Source organism: Panthera tigris, chromosome A3 (genome assembly GCF_018350195.1).
Source record: "Panthera tigris isolate Pti1 chromosome A3, P.tigris_Pti1_mat1.1, whole genome shotgun sequence".
NCBI lineage: Eukaryota > Metazoa > Chordata > Mammalia > Carnivora > Felidae > Panthera > Panthera tigris.
Genome location: NC_056662.1, coordinates 117933143 through 117951979, shown reverse-complemented (window position 1 = coordinate 117951979; position 18837 = coordinate 117933143). Strand labels below are relative to the sequence as shown.

Genomic DNA, 18837 nt, shown 5'->3' with positions numbered 1-18837 from the left:
TTATTTATTTTTGAGAGAGAGAGAGAGACAGCCTGTGAGTGGGCGAGGGGCAGAAAGAGAGGGAGACACAGAATCCCCAGCAGGCTCCAGGCTCTGAGCTGTCAGTACAGAACCCGATAATGGTGCTGAAACCCACAAACTACCATATCATGACCTGCCAAATTCAGATGCTCAGCCACCCAGGCACCCCCAGATATTTTGTTTTTTACATACTGACCTATTCTATGAGTTGGAGATGGGTTATTTAAGGGGAAGAGAAGACAGGTCATTCAACAAACATCAAGCACCTACTTTGGACCATGCTTTGGAATTAAAAATACAAATATGAGACACTGCCTCTGCCCCTAAGTTCATGTTAATACATTCTGCTATAATTACTTGGTGCATATGGGTATGACTTCCTGTCTAGTGAAATGGCCAAGTTAGGGACCAGCTGCTGAGCCCTCTGCTCCCTTCTCAGCCTTACCAACTCTGTTTGCTGGATTCAGGAGATAGAGCAGTTCTGGCACTTTATCCCACTACTCTAGGCCCAGCTTGGTCCTGGCCCCTGGTCAGGTCCAAACGTTAATGTCTGGGAGGAAAGCCAGGACTGTAATGGACAAATTGAGAATCATGCTCTCCTGGGTAGAGGGTGGGCTTCTCCCACAAGACACAGACTTATTGGGAATATTGACTTTAGGAATGCTCCCAGGATACCCCCAGGATTTGGCTGGAGCCCTAAACTTTGTGAATGGGAGCTGTCCAACATTTCAGCATACTTTTGCATCTGCATACTTTGAAAAATATATAATAATCCGTCAGTTTGACTGTTTTATTGTGTGCCATGTTCTAAGAGAATTTACACAGTTCAGGACCTAGCATCTCAGGTCTTTAGTTTTGTTTAAGATTTTATTTTTAAGTAATCTCTACACCCAACATGAGGCTCAAACTTAAAACCCTAAGATCAAAAGTCTCACACTCTACCAACTGAGCCAGCCAGGCACCCCTCTCAGGTCTTTAGATCTGATACCTTAATGTTCAGTTCTCCTTAAAGTCACTGAGACCTGAAAAAAACCTGACTTATTATTTGTTTAGGCACACTGGTACCAGAAAGCAAATTTAATATAGAAAAGGATGTACTTCTTTCCTATGTCATGGTGACTTGACAATCAGAAAGGTAATCAGAGCTTGCTTTGCTCTGTCCTAGTGACCAGAATACCAATGTCAACTAAACAGAGTGCCACTTCATTGGACAGTGTTAAAATCGTACTAACATAGTTTTACTTTCCAGCTATCATTTTTTCTAGATTCCATAATAACCAACCCTGATGTTTATAATTGCCTTTACAACCAGATTCTACAGCATGCTGTATGACAGTTTTTACAATTTTATATTTTATTCTGCATTGATAAAAGTACTGCCTGGTGACATCTAGGGAAACATAGGGAGAGATATTAATCTTTTTACAGTATCTCCAAGTCACATTATTCCTCTTGAAAGGGATTCTGTCTACAGCATGTAAATACTTGTTAGCAAGGATCAGCAGCCATTTTCTGCAAGGGCCAAATAGTATTTTACATTTTGCAAGCCATACAGTCTCAGTCAAAATTACTCAACTCTGACATTGTAATATGAAAGCAGTCTTAGATAATAATAGGTGAATGATTATGGCCATATCCCAGTAAAACTTTACTTACAAAGAAAGAGGGGGCTCTAACTCATAATTGCTGACCTCTGCTTATTAGTCATAATCAGAGAAGGGATCTTTCTTGTCCTTTCTTGACTTTGCTTTGGTCCGCTTTTATCATAAATATTAATATGATGGTTAAGTCTTCAAAAGTGGTTTTCACTCTCCCCTAAAAGAACAGGAATCCTTTGAGAAATGGCTTCTTTTAAGATGGAGGCAAGGAAAGTACAAGTTGAGCCTGGAACATCTTGTTCCACCAGAAAGTAAGGAACTTTTCCAAGAATGATGGGAATGTGTCAAAAGGACATGGGAAGGGGCTCCAATGGCCAATACCAGGACAATTTGAGCATAAAAACAAATGATAGTAACATATTATAACCCGTAAAATAATCTATGAGTTTATACTGATTTAAAGAGGTAAGTAAAAAAAAAAAAAAAAAATAATAATAATAATAATAATAATGGGATAGGAAGGGAAAGCTCTTCCTTTTTTAAAAAAATTTTTTAAATGTTTATTTATTTTTGAGAGAGAGGGAGACAGAAAAAGTGTGAGCAAGGGAGGAGCAGAGAGAGGGAAACACAGAACCCGAAGCAGGCTCTGAGCTGTCAGCACAGAGCCCCACGCAGGGCTCAAACTTACAAACTGTGAGATCATGACCCAAGCTGAAATCAGATGCTCAACCAACTGAGCCACCCAGGCACCCCAGGAAAGCTCTTCCTTAATGATAGGGTTAGGAGGAAAAACTGTTTCTCAAATGTGGGAGAGCAATCAGAACCACTTGGGGAGCTTTTCCACATACCTGAGCCTTTTTTTAGAGGGCTGTGTGTGTGTGTGTGTGTGTGTGTGTGTGTGTATGTGTGTGTATGTGTGTTTAGAAAAGCTCTCCTTGATAACTGCTCAGCCTTCTCTGTTTAGGGACAACTGATATGTGGGCTTAGCCCACAATTCTTCTTCCATTGAAGACAATGAAAAGACAGCAAATGGGAGTGTTGTCTCTTGAGACTGCTTGGCCCAATCATGCCTGCTTCTTACCTCTATTCCTTCTGTTATCCTTGTCAGTGTATTTGGTCCTCTTGGAACCTGGTGGGTCCAAATGGAGGAGCTCCTGCCTCTAGGGTCCTTGGGCAGCCATAGGAAACAGACAGGTACTTCCTTGGGGCGCTTGGGTAGCTCAGCTTGTTAAGTGTCCGACTTTGGCTCAGGTCATGATCTCACAGTTTGTGAGTTCAAGCCCCACGTTGGGCTCTGTGCTGACAGCTCAGAGCCTGGAGCCTGCTTCGAATTCTGTGTCTCCCTCTCTCTCTGCCCCACCCCAACTTGCACTCTGTCTCTCAAAAATGAATAAATGTTAAATAAACAAATAAATAAATAATAAATAAATAATGAATAAATAAATAAATAAATGACAAGCATTTCCTTAACTAGCAGAGACTGCCTCTTCCAATGTTTCCTTTTTAAGCTGTTAAAAGGAATAGCAAAATACCTGGAGGAAAAGTAGCTAATGAAGAATTAATTCTTTCCTAGGGAATTTTTAGGAGATAAAAGACAATCCTGTTAACAGACAAATTAAAGTCAAGTCACAAAGTGAACATTTAAAATATTTTTCTTCTATTTTGAACAAGTGTAGATATGTGAGACCAAAGATATTTAATACATGTTATATGATCCGTGACTTCAAGGGGTGTATCTGTTTAGGAATATGTTGGGAAAAAATTAAATGAAAACATAAAGGATTGGTAACTTAAATATTTTGTGGCAAGCTACATATGTACTTAATCACCAAATGAACTGTGTAAACTCATAAAATTTATTAAATATGGAGGAGTAAGAGATTGCCAATAGCTAGAGAGGGCAGACAGGACAGAGTAATAGAATCCGCATCTGTTGAAGGGACCTTAAGAGGACACCTAAAAATAAAAGCTCACCTAGTTCAGCTCAGCCTTCCACCTGGTTCTTGACCCTACTAGAACATCCCACATGGTGTCATCCAGCTTAAAAACCCGCCATGATAGGACCTCACCCCTTCCTGGGATAGGCTTGTTGCATTTAACTAGCCCTGCTGGGAAAGTTTTTCTTCAGTGGGTCAAAATCTGTCTTTCTATACTTTTAAACCTTGATCAGTTTTACCCTTTGTGACCACAGAGAAGAAATCTAATCTTTACTCTTCCCCTCATAGCCCTTCAAGTAATTAAAGACAGTTCTCTGGTCACCCCAAGTTTTTCTTCCATCTCTAAGCTAAACCCTCAGTTTCTCCAGCAGATCCTCACAAAACCTAATATGAGTATATTTGCTACATTCACCATCACAGTCACTTTGTTATTCTAAAAATAGGCTGCCCATGAACTGGTATTCCATGAATTCAGTATTCCAGGGGAGAAGGGGGAACATTATCCTAGAAAGATCTTATAATCACTTATCTGGCTTCAAACCAGTTCTAACCAGCTGTTACTTTGGGCAAGTTACTTAAACTCTCTGAGCCCCAGTTCTGTTCTGCTGAGAACGTACCACGTGCTGGGCACCATACTAGACATTAGGGATGCAAGGACTTAATGCCAGCCCTCAAGAAGCTCATAGTGAAGTGGAAGAAATAATTATGGCAAGTACTGTCTGCATTAGACGTATGCCCACACAGTATTACAGAAATACCTAGAAGGCCAGCCTAACCCAGCCCAGTAGAAAGAAGTAGGAATCAGGGCCAACTTTCCAGGTGAGTTGACACTTGACATGAATCTTGAGATTAGGTGGGCATTTACCAGGTGAAGATCAATGGCAAGGAAGAAAAGCATGAACAAAAGGCTCCCAAGTTTGTCTCAGTTGGTACGGTGTCTTACAGCTGGAACATGGCGTAGTGAGAAGGGCGAGAGGTGATGGGAGGCGAAGCTGGAAAGGCAGGCAGGTGCCAGTCGCAGGGAGTTCAGTGAGGCGCAATGAGAAGACGCTGGGAAGACATTGAGTCAGGGGTTACTTTAACGGTGGTCTGCAAAGAAGTAGACATGAAGCCTGTAAAATGGAGCTGACGATGCCTTCAGCCCGTTAGTACCTCCCCACGTTGTAAGGAGCAGATGAGATAAATAAAACGCACAGGGGGTCAGGCGCATGCCAAGGGCTCAGTCAGTGCGGTCCCTTCCCCAGCTTCTGTCAGTTCCATCACAAAGACAACTCCCGTCAAGCCCGTATCCGTTTAAAAGGCTTCTGTATTTTTGCACACTCTGTTGCAAACCCTTATGTCATCGGCCTAATGTCTTCCTTCCATTTGGTTTTTCAGATCCAAGTTCAGAACCTCATCTGAATCTCTTTTGAGTGGTTTAGCCTCTTGCCATAGCCTGTCACAGCAGTTTGGGATCCTGACACTGTCAGCCAGTGCTCCTGGGAATGGTGGGGGGTAGAAGCATCACCTTAAAAGGAGTAGGGCATTCAGGAACAAGTAAGGGCAGGGTGGGAGTCAATATCAGGACCGGAAGAAGGAGAACAACAGTCTGAAGCTGAGGGTTTAAAGGGTGGAGAAGTCAAAGAAAAGAATGCGGGGGGAGGGGTTGGGTGGTATGGAGTGAAATTGTGCACACCAGGCCAAGACCTTTGGTCTTTATCCTATAGATAGACATAAAAGGCCACCGGAGCTTTGCAGGGGTTTGATGAAAGCAGTGTTTTGGGGAAGTTTGTCTTGCAGTGAGGGGCCACAAAGTTGAAAGGAGACTAGAGGAGGAATACTGTTGGTCACAGAATGACAACAATCTGGACAAGGATGAAGTCAGTGAGAATGGTTGGGACGAGCTGGGTGAGAAAAAGCAATGATTTAACAACTTGGCCAAAGCAGGAGGGATAAGATTGGTTCCCACGACATGCACTTTCAATGCAGCATTTCACGGATCCTCACAGACTTTTTAAAAACATTTCAGTGGTGGGGCACCTGGTTGGCTCAGTCAGTTAAGCATCCAATTCTTGATTTCAGCTCAGGTCATGATCTCACAGTTTGTGGGATCAAGCCCTGCATCAGGCTCTGCACTGATAGCATGGAGCCTGCTTGGGATTCTCTCTCTCCCCCTTTCTCTCTGCCCCTGCCCTGCTCACTTGCTCTGTCTCAAAACAAATAAACTTAAAACAGAATAAAGTGTCTCAGTGGATAATACAGATTTAAAATATAATTTAGTTCTAATATTTTGCCATTAAAAAAACACTTTTTCTAAATTACCATTATCAATGTTCCCATTCCCCAGTATTTTTAAACTGCAGTTTGGAAGAAAAAAATTATTTTCCAACTTACTAATCTTTCTGCCAGTTCTCAGTTATTGGCTCATAAAAATAAAGATTCCATAAGACCTTAATTTTTAAGATGCAAATAACACATCTCCACTCATTTTGTGGATGGCTGATTTTACACATAAATGAGTGTCTCTGTGTCATATTGTGCTTTATCCAGATAACAAAACAATAGAAGTGTAGTTCGCAGTATCGGGCAAACAAACATTCGCCAGGAGTGTACTTTGAGTCAGGTGTTATGAAAGGTTGTCGGGAGTATAAAGGCATGGTCGCTGCTCACGGACCACACTGGTGAACAAAGACGAGAGGCCCATGAACGGATAAGTACAGTGCAAGGTCACGTGAAATGTGATTAAAGTACAGATACAGGGCTGCGGAGGCCCCACATGTCCTTGTTATGCCGTGGCCAGAGGAGGCAGGAGGAAGAATGAAAAAGGAAAGACGGAAGAAGATTAAGAAGAGTGAAAGATTTTTAAACAGGGAGAGAAAAGAAGGAAGAACAAAGTATAAAGTACAAAGAAAAATACCTTGCCCTTTGTGACACTTTGTAACGTATAAAGTCCTTTCAGATAGGTTATCTCATTTGATTCTGCCAAGAAGCTTATGAGAAAGCAAAAAATGTGAGACAGAGGGGAGGCGATGGGAAGGGAGGCCCACAGTGAAGAGGAGAGAGGAGCTAGGGAGAGCTCGGAGGCCCTCACGGCCTCTTCTGGCCATCCCGGAGGATAGCAGCCTGCTGCTGGGACCAGGTCTCGGCCGCCCGGTGACAAGCTGGTGCGGACCTCTTATCACCAGACAGACTAGCAAGGAAGGGCTCGAACCACCACTTCAAAGAAGTCGGAACCACCCGGACAAAAAGCAAGAGAAGCCTTTAAGTGGTTATTTTGGCAGCTATTATCAGTGACTTCTTGCTGGCTGACTGACCACAAGCTTCCTTCCATACTTCTCTGCCCTGTTTTTTAAAAATATGTTTATTGAATTTTTTTCTTGTCACAAAAGTTACACGTGTTCAATGTAAAAAATTTAGAAAATCCAGGTAAACCTGAAGAAGAAAATAAAAATCCCCTATAACCCTACCGTCAGATAGAACCACAATTATTATTTTAGAACATATCTTCACATTATTCTTCTGTGCCTATTGGAATATTTCTGCTCTGTAATACCTTCCCTTTGCTTCATATATTGTAAACGTCTTTCCACGTCTTTATCAGTCGGGATTGTGTTTTGATACAAATAACAATAAACTCTAAGGACAACTAGCAGTGTTAGTTAATAGCAAACCCCAATCTAAACTAAGCATGGCCTCAACAAATAATAGGGGCATTTTTCTCATGCGGCAGGAGTCTGAAAGTAGGAGGTACGAGCCGGTACCACAGCTCACGACACCGTGAAGGACGTTACAGCCCCTTAGCCAGTTGGGTGTTAACCTCATGTCTCAGATGGCTCTTCGCTATAAGAGAAGCTGTGAAAAAAGTATTTCGTCTTTCTGACCCCTCTAGCGGAGACAGGCAAGGGAGAAGGGTGCTGGGAATGGGCGCTGAGCCAGCGCTGTCTTAAGCAGCTGTAGTTTAGATGTACCATGATTTATTTAACTGTTCGTTATTGTTCATCGTTTTAGTTGTTCCCGGTTTTTCATTATTATAGATATGCTTACGTCTAAAGTTTTACACATACTCACAATTACTGCTCTAGTACAAAATTCCTAGAAATAGAAATTAGGTCAGAGAATATAGAAAATGTAAAGGCTTTTAATGTCTTTTTTTTTTTTTTTTTAACCAAATTGCCATCCAGAAGGACTGTGCTAAATTACACTCTGACCAACCACGTTTAAAAGAGCACATTTCCCCGGACTCTCAATAAAAGGTTTTTGTTTGTTGGTTTGTTCATCAGTAAGCTATTATCCTATGACCATTTAACAGATTTAACTTTGAGCTAGCGTGGACCAGATTCTGAAGTGCTCAGCAGCCTCTGGGAACCCAGAGCAGGGATGCTGAGAGCTTCAACCAGCCCCCACCCTTCTCCAGTGCTGCCTGGAGGTAGGGGTTTTCAGGGTGGCCTGTGCTCCCAGGCACACGTGTGGGTCCTCATCTTGGCAGGCACCGCAGAGGACTCGTGAGGTCCCTGGTGAGCATAGACCTCACTCATCTGTCCTTTTTTTGGGAAGTTCTTTCTGCCACCATGAAGCCATCGTCTGTTGCCATGTTAGTCTTAACTCAGGGCTAGCCTGGCTTATTTGGAATTGAGGTGCACCCGGTATCTGGCCTCTTTCGAAACAGCCCTCCCTGTATCTTCACACATCACTCTTCCCTGAGGTACCTCAAGTAGGGTAGCCTCACAGGCCTACCTCATGATCTGTAACAGAGAGAGGGCTAAGAAAACAGTATCAGGAGATTTGGGGGGCGTTTTAATCATATTAAGCCGCTTTCGTGACATGCTGCAGGTTCCCGGGGAGGTGGTCAAAAGAGTAAATCATCCCTAGACGTCACTACCCTTTGAGATAGTTATTAACTAGTCAGGAGTTGGCCACTGTGTACAGTCCTACTCATTAAACGAGGAGCCATCCATGGATGAGAGAAGAATTCCTCTGGCCCAGTCATCTTTATGTACATAGTAGGTACATAGTATCAAATATTCATGAGTGTAGACATATATTCACGTGTGAACAAATTAGGGAATGATGAATCCAAGCAACACTCGTGCTCGGTGCAGGAACACAGGCCAGATCTCAGCACCACACCGTGACCCTCTAAAATAAGAAAAGGAAAATTCCAGAATTCTGGTTCCAGGAAGGAAATGATAAGGATCCTATTTTGGTGGTCGCTTTAGGACCTCACCCTGACCTCCGGAGAAGTGACGCGTAAGACGTGAGAAGCGCTATCTTAAGGAAACGGAGTTCCGCGTGAGCTCTCCTTATGGGGCATGGTTTGGAGCTACTGTCGGTTATTACCACCACAAGGGAAGAGAAAGGAAGAGAAACTAAAATTTATGAAGCCCCTATTCCAAATCCAGCTAAAGCAGGATTGTGATGCCCTGGCCAGTCACTGCTGTTAAATGCCCACCTCGGGGCCTTTACCCAGATCCCTTACTTTTCCAGACTCTGGAATGCGACTTCGTAAGACATCCACAAAATAGATCCACTCACAACTTACTGTATTTAACTGTATTACTTAGAGTCTCCAACCGCCTCTCCCTACCGAATTACATTGTTACTGGTTCTATGTCAAAGACTTAAAAATTCTCCGTCAGAATTGCTTTACCAGCCTCTCACCAATAACTGTAACGATAGAGCTGGATTGGTTAGGTCCTGTGCGAGTGCCCCACTCAGGTTAGCTTTAACCTTCATGACGGTCCAGCAGCATAGCTACTTAGAAATCATTAGTAAAGTTGAACACGTTTCATATTTCATGTTTGTTAGCCATTTGTACTCCTTCCATGAATGGTCTGTTCACAGCATCTGTGTTTTGGGTGCCCATGAGCCATACACATAGTGAGTGATGTCCGGAAGGCATTTCTATTTCATGATAAGAAACTGAGGCCTCGAGAGGCCACCTTTGCCCAGAGCCCAGATCATGAGAGGCGGGGCTGGAGCTGGGTCCTTTGGAGTCTTTTTGTGTGTGTACCATGCTGTCTGTTCACACAGCTAAACATGCCAATATATTTCTTAGGAAATACACTGTAAGGCTCCCTATTTTTGGAGATGCAGTTAAAGTTTGCTTTCTTAATTCTCTATTTCTCCTACTTTCAGCAGAATCTTGGGAAACCCTAAGTCATTTTCCCTTTCTTAACCCCTTTCCCCCATGTACTAGGCAAAAATATAAAGGGGGTGCGTATCTAGGGTAATGTCTAGCTTGATCTTGGTTCCCTGGTCATGTGCGTTTTCTCCATTGCTACCAAACGTCCACTTTTTTCAAACCAAAATGCATTTTAGCATAGCTGCAGTATAGCAACAGTATTTTCTTTCATTTTATGATTACCTTAAGTGAATCTTCAAAACCTTCATATAGGGACATTTCTAGTATCTCATGTTCAGAATAAATTACATGGAGTATCAGGGATTTAGTTTTTTAAAAAAAAGTAACTTCCGGGGCGCCTGGGTGGCGCAGTCGGTTAAGCGTCCGACTTCAGCCAGGTCACGATCTCGCGGTCCGTGAGTTCGAGCCCCGCGTCGGGCTCTGGGCCGATGGCTCGGAGCCTGGAGCCTGTTTCCGATTCTGTGTCTCCCTCTCTCTCTGCCCCTCCCCCGTTCATGCTCTGTCTCTCTCTGTCCCAAAAATAAAAAAATAAAAAAAAATAAAAAAAAAATAAAAAAAAAAAAAGTAACTTCCATTTAGTAATAAATAAATAAATAAACAAACAAACCAACAAATAAATAAATAAATCTGGGGTCAGTACAAATCCATCCCAGAACCCTAGATAGATCTTCAGTAAAGGTGTGAATAGTGAGAATTTACTATCAGAATATCCAGATGTTTCTTAGACCACATCAATGACCTGTGGGTTCCCCAAACTCTACAGCCCAGACAGTTCACAAAAGAATACATTTATATGAGTAATAAATGTGGAAATAATATTCTCCCTCACTAGTAATCAAAGAAATGTTTTTTAAAAGAACAACAACAAAAAGTTGGTTTTTATTAAATCAACACATTTTCTTTTTTTTTTTTAATTTTTTTTTAACGTTTATTTATTTTTGAGACAGAGAGAGACAGAGCATGAATGGGGGAGGGGCAGAGAGAGAGGGAGACACAGAATCGGAAACAGGCTCCAGGCTCTGAGCCATCAGCCCAGAGCCCGACGTGGGGCTCGAACTCACGGACCGACCTGAGCCGAAGTCGGCCGCCCAACCGACTGAGCCACCCAGGTGCCCCAAATCAACACATTTTCTAAAATAATAACATTCCGTGTTGGTGAGAGTGTAGTGAAATAAGCACTCTTTCCTTCTGGAAGGAAAATAAAAGGTACAGTCTTTTTAGAAAACTGTTAAGCCTTAAAACATGCCATGCCTGTTGACATAGTAATTCCCTCCCCACAGGTAGTAGTATATTTAGACAAAAATTGAATGTTCATAGATGTTACATCTAGCACTATCTAAATACCAAAAATGTCTAACTACCGGAGACTGATTTAATAAAGCATGGAAGGGGCGCCTGGGTGGTTCAGTGCACCCCATTCTTGATTTCAGCTCAGGTCACAATCTCATGTTTCATGGATTCTAGCCCCACGTCAGGCTCTGGGCTGGTGGCACAGAGACTGCTTGGGATCCTCTCTCTCCCTCTCTCTCTCTCGCCCTCCTGTTTGTGCTCTCTCTCTCTCTCTCTCTCTCTCTCAAACAAACTTTAAAAAATCTTATAATAAAGCATGGAATATTGTGCTCCATTAAATATGATGTTTCCTAATACCCCTACCTATTCTTCCCAGTGTTCATGTATGATATTAAGTGAGCCCCTGGTCTCCACCCCACCCTTAAACCTGCTCCTGCTGTAGTTTCCTCCATCCTTCCAGGGCTGGGGCCAGAAACTGTGGGGTCACCTTTGACCTCTCTCTTTCACATCCCCCAGCTGGCCTGCTGCATTCTGTCTGTTCCACCTTCAGTAGGATTTGCCCTACTTTCCAGGCCTCTTGTAAAGCATGAACTGAGAAGGCTTGAGGAGAAAAGAAAGCAACCCTGATTCCCCCTTGAGTGGCTAAGGTTTTGATTCTTAAATCGAGGCCAGGTTTTTCTCCTTCTTGAATTATCTAACGATCTCTTTTTCCTAGAGCAGAAGCCGATGGGCCAAAATCCCCTCATTGAGAACATGACATCTAAAGTAGGATAGCAGGATTCAAAGCATTACTGCAATGAATAGAAAAATATGTGAGGAGAAAGTAATAGGATTTCACTGGTGGTAAGCCTACTTACTGAGAAATGTTGTGTGTTTTCAGTGAGCTACAAATATTGTATACCATGAAGGACCATCCAATTTAAAGGAGACCCTAAAACGAAGTGTGCAGAAGCCTCCAATAACTTAGCTGCTGGGCTGTTGCCCTTAGGACAGGTGAGTAGACTCTGCCACAGGGGAAGAGACGCTGCAGTAGATTGTTGATGTCTGATGGTTCCCACGAAGTTGAGTCATAAACACCAAAAGTTTGTCCGGATCTCACATGTACAAATAGGTAGAAAGGTTTTTGATAACTACGTAAGCCCAGAGTGGGAAGATGTTGAAGGGCTAATTTAATTTGCAAAAGGCCTCTTCATGTTTAGATTCCTAAGGAAGAGGTTTGCAGACTGAGGGCTTGGTTAAGTTATAAGTGTGATGATTTAGAAAAGTTGGAAAGTTGGGAACGGCCTGGAGTCCGTCAAAAGTATAGGATTTACCTCCTGGGGATAAATCATGTCCTGGGTAATAACCTTTACTTTGACCAAATTGTAACTTCTCTTTGGAACGCTGTGCCCTTTCTGAGAGAAAACAGCAGATGGCTGGAATCAGTCTTAGAGTTTACTTGTCTTTAGAACACAATGTAACATCATCCAGGAAGAATCATGCAGAAATTTAAGGTCTTTAAGGTTGTGGCTGGGGACTTGTGAGAAGTAGGTGAGAGGCCTCAGGAAATCTTTAGGGCATTTAACAGTCCAGGTAGATTGGTGAGTTTCCCAGAAGAAGGCAAACAAATGTTGACCCTTTCGACCTAACAGAACACTAAAGAAAGCAAAACATGTATCTGTAACTGTAAAATATGCACCCTCTGGAGGCACTGGAGATAAGAGTATTTGGTTCTGGTCAGGAGATGACTATTCTATTTATGGCCCCAAGGTCCTGAGTAAATCTATATCCCCACCCACTGGGTTTTTTGACTGAAGGGTAGGGGTGTTATAAGGACTGTTCAGAGTATGATGAGTCCTTTCTCTGTTATGTTTTTGACTACTTTAGTCCTTCTTTAGCTTTAAGAGGGTATTGTGTAGGTTTGGGTAGAAATTCAGACAGGCTGTTCTGAACCTCAGTGGATTCAGCCCCAGTAACCCTGCAAACAATTGAATGTTTGAAACTTTGTCCCCTTTTTGTGCTAAAGCACTTCTCAATTTTGTTCATATTGAAGGTTCCCCAAATTGATCACTATAATTTTAAAGTATCCTTGATAAAATTGGGCCATCTAGAAAGATAAGTTCACAAATTTGAGTTACAGAGTAAATGTATATAAGAAGCAAGAACCTGGCCTACAGGGGTCCAGTCTTTAGATCGAGCAAACCCATAGTTTTGAGAATAGTCAGTCCAAAGAGTTGCTTGTGTACCTGTGTCCCCAAACCTAATGCCTGGGCCTTCCAGCTACAAACCCCAACCAGCTTTGTGGTTCCAGAGGACAAAAAAACATGGCGAGATCTCTCCCAGAGCCACACTTTCATGGACAAAGCAAGAGAAGACTGAGGAAAGTTCTCATAGGGTTTTTAGTAATCACCCCAAACTGGAAACACTCAGATATCCTTCAGTGGGTGAATGGATAAGATGTGGCATATCCATACTTGTACCATTGTTTGGAATACTACTCAGCAACAAAAAGGGCTATTAATGTATGCAACAACTTGGATAGAACCCCAAAGGCATTATGCTGAGGGGAGAAAAGGCCAATCTCAAAAGGTTACTATATAATTCCATTTATATAACATTCTTAAAATTATAAAATTATAGTGATGGCAAACAGATCTGTGGTTGCCAGGGGTTAGAGTTGGGGACGAAGCATGGCTATAGAGGGGCCACACAAGGGAGTTTCCTTGAAGTTATAGAGCATTCTGTGTCCAAGTAGGGTGGTGATTACATGAATCTATACATGTGATAAAATTTCATAGACTGTACACCAAAAAGAAAGAAAGAAAGAAAGAAAGAAAGAAAGAAAGAAAGAAAGAAAGAAAAGAAAGAAAAAGAAAGAAAGAAAAAGTGCATGTAAAAGCTGATTAAATCCAAATAATGTCTATAGCTTCGTTAATAATGTACCAATGTCAACTTCCTGGCCTTCACAATTATTATGTAAGATGTTACTGGGGAAGCTGGATGAGGGTGCATGGGAATTCTTTGTCCTATTTTGCAACTGTGAGTCTAAAATTATTTCAAAATAAAGTGTTTCCAAAAATTTGGAGGGCACTGATTTCTGCAAGCAGCACTTGGGAATCTCTTCAATTTTTACTAGAAAAGATAATATAAAATAAAGCCTCAAGAATTACAAATTTAATGCAGTTTCTATTCACTGCAATTTCATTTGCTGCAATTTTGATTTGGAAATTATGCTCCGTTTTTTAACTATAGTATGGTTACAAGTATTTTTGTATCGTTACCAATATGTTATATACAAGGGAACAAAATTTCCTTGAGTTTCCCCCCGGATGTAATACCCCCTAACCTCTTTACGGAGCTCCTGGTTTGTAGCTCCTGTGTACCCTTCTAACCTCATCTCCGCCGGCACCCAGCATGCATTCTGGGTGAACTATTTGTAATCCTCGCCCTCTTCCCCCTAGTCTCCTCTCCTCTTAACTCTTGGCTCGATGACCTTCTCTTTCAAGACCGCATCAAACTATGCTTCCTCTACAAAGGCTTCCCTGACCCCAGAAGCAGGCTTGCTCCAACAGCATGCCCTTCCTGCCTGTGGGGTTCTAGCATAGTGTGGAGCCCTTTGGCTATTTGTTCACTGGCCTAGTTCCCACCCTATCCGTGAACGCCTTGAGGGCCCCGACTGGATCCCATTCCTTTCTAGAGGCCCTGTGCCTGGCTCCATGCCTGCAATATACCTCCATAAATGGTGGTAAGTAAGTGAGTGAATCTGAGGCTCTGGAAAGTCCTTAGTAATAAATTTTGTGCATTCTACCCTGCCTTAATAGACCTTTCAACAAGATTTTCAACGAAACTGAAGATCAAGAGGGGTTCTGTTCTGATTAACTGCAGGTAAACAGGACAGTAAATGAATACTTAAAACATATTCCAAACATTCAAATTAGTTAAGATTTTATTATACTTAAAGTCTTCCCCCATTCTTTCTTTCATTCATGACACAGGGTTGTGATAAGCTTTAGAAAAACCAAGAGGTTGTACTTGTGAGCCTCTGTGGACAGATACAATCTAGAATTTAAGAACAGGATATGGAGTCTGAAGGAGGATGTGTGGGATGTTGAGATTAGAGCACAAGCCTACATTGAATCTGTATATTGCTTCAACCTTTACTAAGAGTAGCGCGGTGTCCCCCACCTTGCAGTCGCTCGTTACTTCACCTGTGATATGGCAGCAGACATAAATGGCCTGGATGACAAACTCCTGATTTCCCCACTCAGCATCCATCTGGGCAGATGATCTGGGACTCTGTAACTGTCTTTGGGTCTAGCTTCTCTCTCCACCCTGCAGCAAGGTGACTCAGATGTTCATCATTTCTTCTTGCACAATCTAATGACCATTTCTCCATCAGAGGTCTGTCTGGTAACTTCATTCAACAGGGCCGATGACCTCCTTGAAACTGGTGTCTCCCTTGGCTTAGACACATCACCTACCTCTCCTACTTCCTCTCTTGATCGAATCCCCTAACATTCCTCTAAGATTGAATCATTGGTCTCATGCTCATTTTAAAAAATAAAAGTGACAACAAACCTCTTTTCTGTGTCTCCACTTTCCCATTTTCTCTTCACTGCTTTCTGATACCCTGTCATCAAGGTGTTAGGTGCACCTTCCCCCAGCAATCATCTAACTGAGCCCACACTCATCCTTTGCGCTCTCTTGGAGCACTTAAAAGCCAAATGTACTTTCACTGGGTCGCACTTCCTCTGTTCTGGTTTGTGGGATCCCTTGTTGTTTTATGAATTACTCTTATTTCTTCAAACGAAGGCTCCTTAAGGACAAGACCCGTGTCTTAAAATGATCCTGTGTCCTCATGGTGCCTCACAAAGTGTTTAGCACCTTGTGTCAGTGGTCAGTAAATAGTTGGTGACTGAGATTAAGACAATGCTGCAGTAGCCAGGAAAAGGAAACGTAAAGAAGAAAACCTTTGAAATTTCTTTTCCCTTCTCCTAATGCTCAGGGGCCTAAATCATTAGATCAAATTATCACGCACCACACTGGGGCTGTGCAAGATCAAACAGCTCTTCTTGCCACAGTGTAGTGGTAAAGCAAGAGCATAGACTTCAGGTTCAAATGGAAGGGGTTCATGCTCTAGTCTTGCCAGTGATTGATCTTGAGCTTGAGCAAGGCACTTACTTGAACCCAGAGCCTTCATTTCCTCATATTCAAAATTGAGATAATAACTAAGGCTTTTCAGAGATGAAGGCTATCATCCAGAAGAGTATCATCTGTGGTGGGAATTTCAGGAACCATGGCAGACCAGGGGAGACGCTATTTGAAAGTAGGCACCGTACCCCGTCCAGCACATATCCCCACTGAGGCGGGGGGGGGCCACTGTCTTCCTGCGGGGCAGGCAGCTAGAGTCTCGGGGACCTGAAGAATGACAGTCTGCATGAGAAGACAGAAGACCAAACACTGAAGCTTGTCAAGTTCTAGACATAACCAGGGTAGACTTTCTGGTGGAAAAGCTAGCAGATGAAATGAGCAGTCTGTCAAAAAGGCAAGGGAATAAAGCTGGAGAATTCTGAGAGGGGCTGGCTATGGGGCAGGAGGAGCTATGAGGGCAGAGGAGGGCTGAGCTTGGGATAGAGGGAAAGCAGGCTAAACAACCGGTCAGATCCACTTGTTCCAGAGGTAGGGAGAACATGCCACTTGGTCCAGTGACAACTGCAAGGCATACAGGCTGACAAAACATCATTTTAAGGAAGATAAAGTGACACAGCTTGTATGTGCCCCCTGGGAGACACCTGCTTTTGAAGCGCGAAGGATCATTAAGGAAAATCAGGCACACCAGGGCTGCAGAAACCAATGTTCTCTTCTTAACATGTCACAGCAGCCGCTGCTGCCTCCTTCCCTGTCTGTCCTCAGGCTAGCCACAGATGGGCCAGCAACCCACCCCCGGCAGAGCAGGGCCGGGGGAGAGGGGCTGAACACAGCCTCCGGGGATATGGCAGCATTACCCGGACCAGCCTGGGGAAGGCTCTTTAAGAATTGAGATCGGGGGGCGCCTGGGTGGCGCAGTCGGTTAAGCGTCCGACTTCAGCCAGGTCACGATCTCGCGGTCCGTGAGTTCGAGCCCCGCGTCAAGCTCTGGGCTGGTGGCTTGGAGCCTGGAGCCTGTTTCCGATTCTGTGTCTCCCTCTCTCTCTGCCCCTCCCCTGTTCATGCTCTGTCTCTCTCTGTCCCAAAAATAAATTTAAAAACGTTGAAAAAAAAACTTTAAAAAAAAAAGAATTGAGATCGGGGCACCTGGGTGGCTCAGTCGGTTGAGCATCCGACTTCTTGATTTTGGCTCAGGTCATGATCTCAGGGTTGTGGGATCAAGCCCCGTGTCAGGCTCCGTGCTGAGTGTGGAACCCATTTAAGATTCTTTCTCTCTCTCTCTCTGCCCCTCTCCCCAACTCCCGCTTGCTTGCTTGCTCTCTCTTAAAAAAAATAAATAAATAAATAGAGTTGAGATCATTGTTCAGCAGGACATGTCCCAGACCCTGGAAGCTGGGACTTCTGTGGGGTTCAGGATCTTAGAGAACAGCCACAGCCACATGACCTAAAAGTGTTGTGAGAACAGAATCCTAGAGAAGCTCCAGTCCCCACCTGAACCAGTACCATCCAGATCCCTGTCCTGGATCTGCTGGATTGGGCGTATGCTGGTTCCCCACCAGCCCTGGAGCTGTTCCACCTGCCCCCTCTCTACCTTTGACAATTCAACTGTGAGAGCTGAGCCTCCATATGAGTCAGGTCCCTGCTCAGCCGTGAGAAGAAGGTGATTGGCTGGGTCTGCCAAGGGCTTTGTGACCCGCTGGCAGGACTCCTCCAGGCCCTCAGAACCCTTCATGCCTGCCTGCACATATTGCCTCCATGCAACCCCGGAATAACCTGGATGTGTGACCCAAGGGGACAAGGGGTAGCAATTTTGCAGATTTTCCAGACAGGTGACTTCAGCCCCCCTGGGCCTGGGCAGGAAAGGTTAACCCAGTGACAATGGGCATAGCCCCACGTCAGGAGCAGGAAACGTTTTGGCAGACTCCTCAGAGTTGTCCTCTGATCCCACAGCTTCTCTTCCAATTCTCCTGACCGGTAGGATGAATCTACAAAGCCAAATATGTGGGAAATCTGGAGTTGGGGAGGGATTGTGGTCAGAGGCCCAGCTTCAGGAAGCCCAGATGGCTGTCCCCAGGCAGAAAGGGCAGAGCTCTGTAGTCTCTCTCCCTCCAGGACTGGTCTTCCTTGGTCTCGGAGACCTGAAGCTGGGTACGTGTTGAGCCCCTGCTTCTCAAACAAGTGCCCTTGGAGTCCCCGCTGTCTGCCCCAGTGGTGCTGACAAACACTTACTGAAAACTACGTGCTGGGCTCTGCTCAGCATTGTGTATGTGGTTCACTTAATCCTCATGAAAGCTTGATGGAGTGGGGACTGTCCCCATTTTATAGATGAGGAAACTGAGGCCCAAAGCCAAACTGCTAGGAAATGTTAGAGCCAGGATTTGAACGCAAGTGTTCTGACTGGAGCTCAGTATGCTTAACACAGCACCTTTTTGGAGGCTGCCGAAGGCTTGCCCAACACCCACTGCAGGACTGAAAGACCCGGTGTGTCTTTCATAGCCGTGCTGGCTGGAGGATAGAGTCCTGGGAACTGCAGGGGGTTCTTGTAGGGACCAAAGAACTGGGGGTTGGATGTCCCTGAATTAGCTTCAAGACACATTTGTAGAAGATAGATTTCCACTGAAGACCTGAAAACGAAAAGCCAAAATCAGATTTAGGCTCGTGATACTATTATTAAATATCAGAGTGTGAACTTTCAGAGTTCTGTAGACTTATTTATGATTTAGGAACATAAATACTTAGAGCT

The 18837-nt window shown here is 43.7% G+C and overlaps 1 protein-coding gene across 7 annotated transcripts in view; it reads left to right on the top strand.

Annotated features, from left to right (window-relative positions):
- Window positions 1-18837, top strand: part of MAPRE3 (microtubule associated protein RP/EB family member 3) — a 53644-nt gene that overhangs the window by 24781 nt on the left and 10026 nt on the right. For 2 of the 7 annotated variants that reach the window (XM_042982318.1, XM_042982317.1), the window contains exon 2: window positions 11848-11960. The exons of 1 other annotated variant lie outside the window; for it this stretch is intronic. The gene's annotated coding sequence lies outside the window, so the exon portion shown is untranslated. Of the gene's footprint in view, window positions 1-11847; window positions 11961-17814; window positions 18069-18837 lie in introns of those variants that run through there. 4 more of the 7 variants (XM_042982320.1, XM_042982315.1, XM_042982322.1 and 1 more) reach the window with 4 other exon arrangements.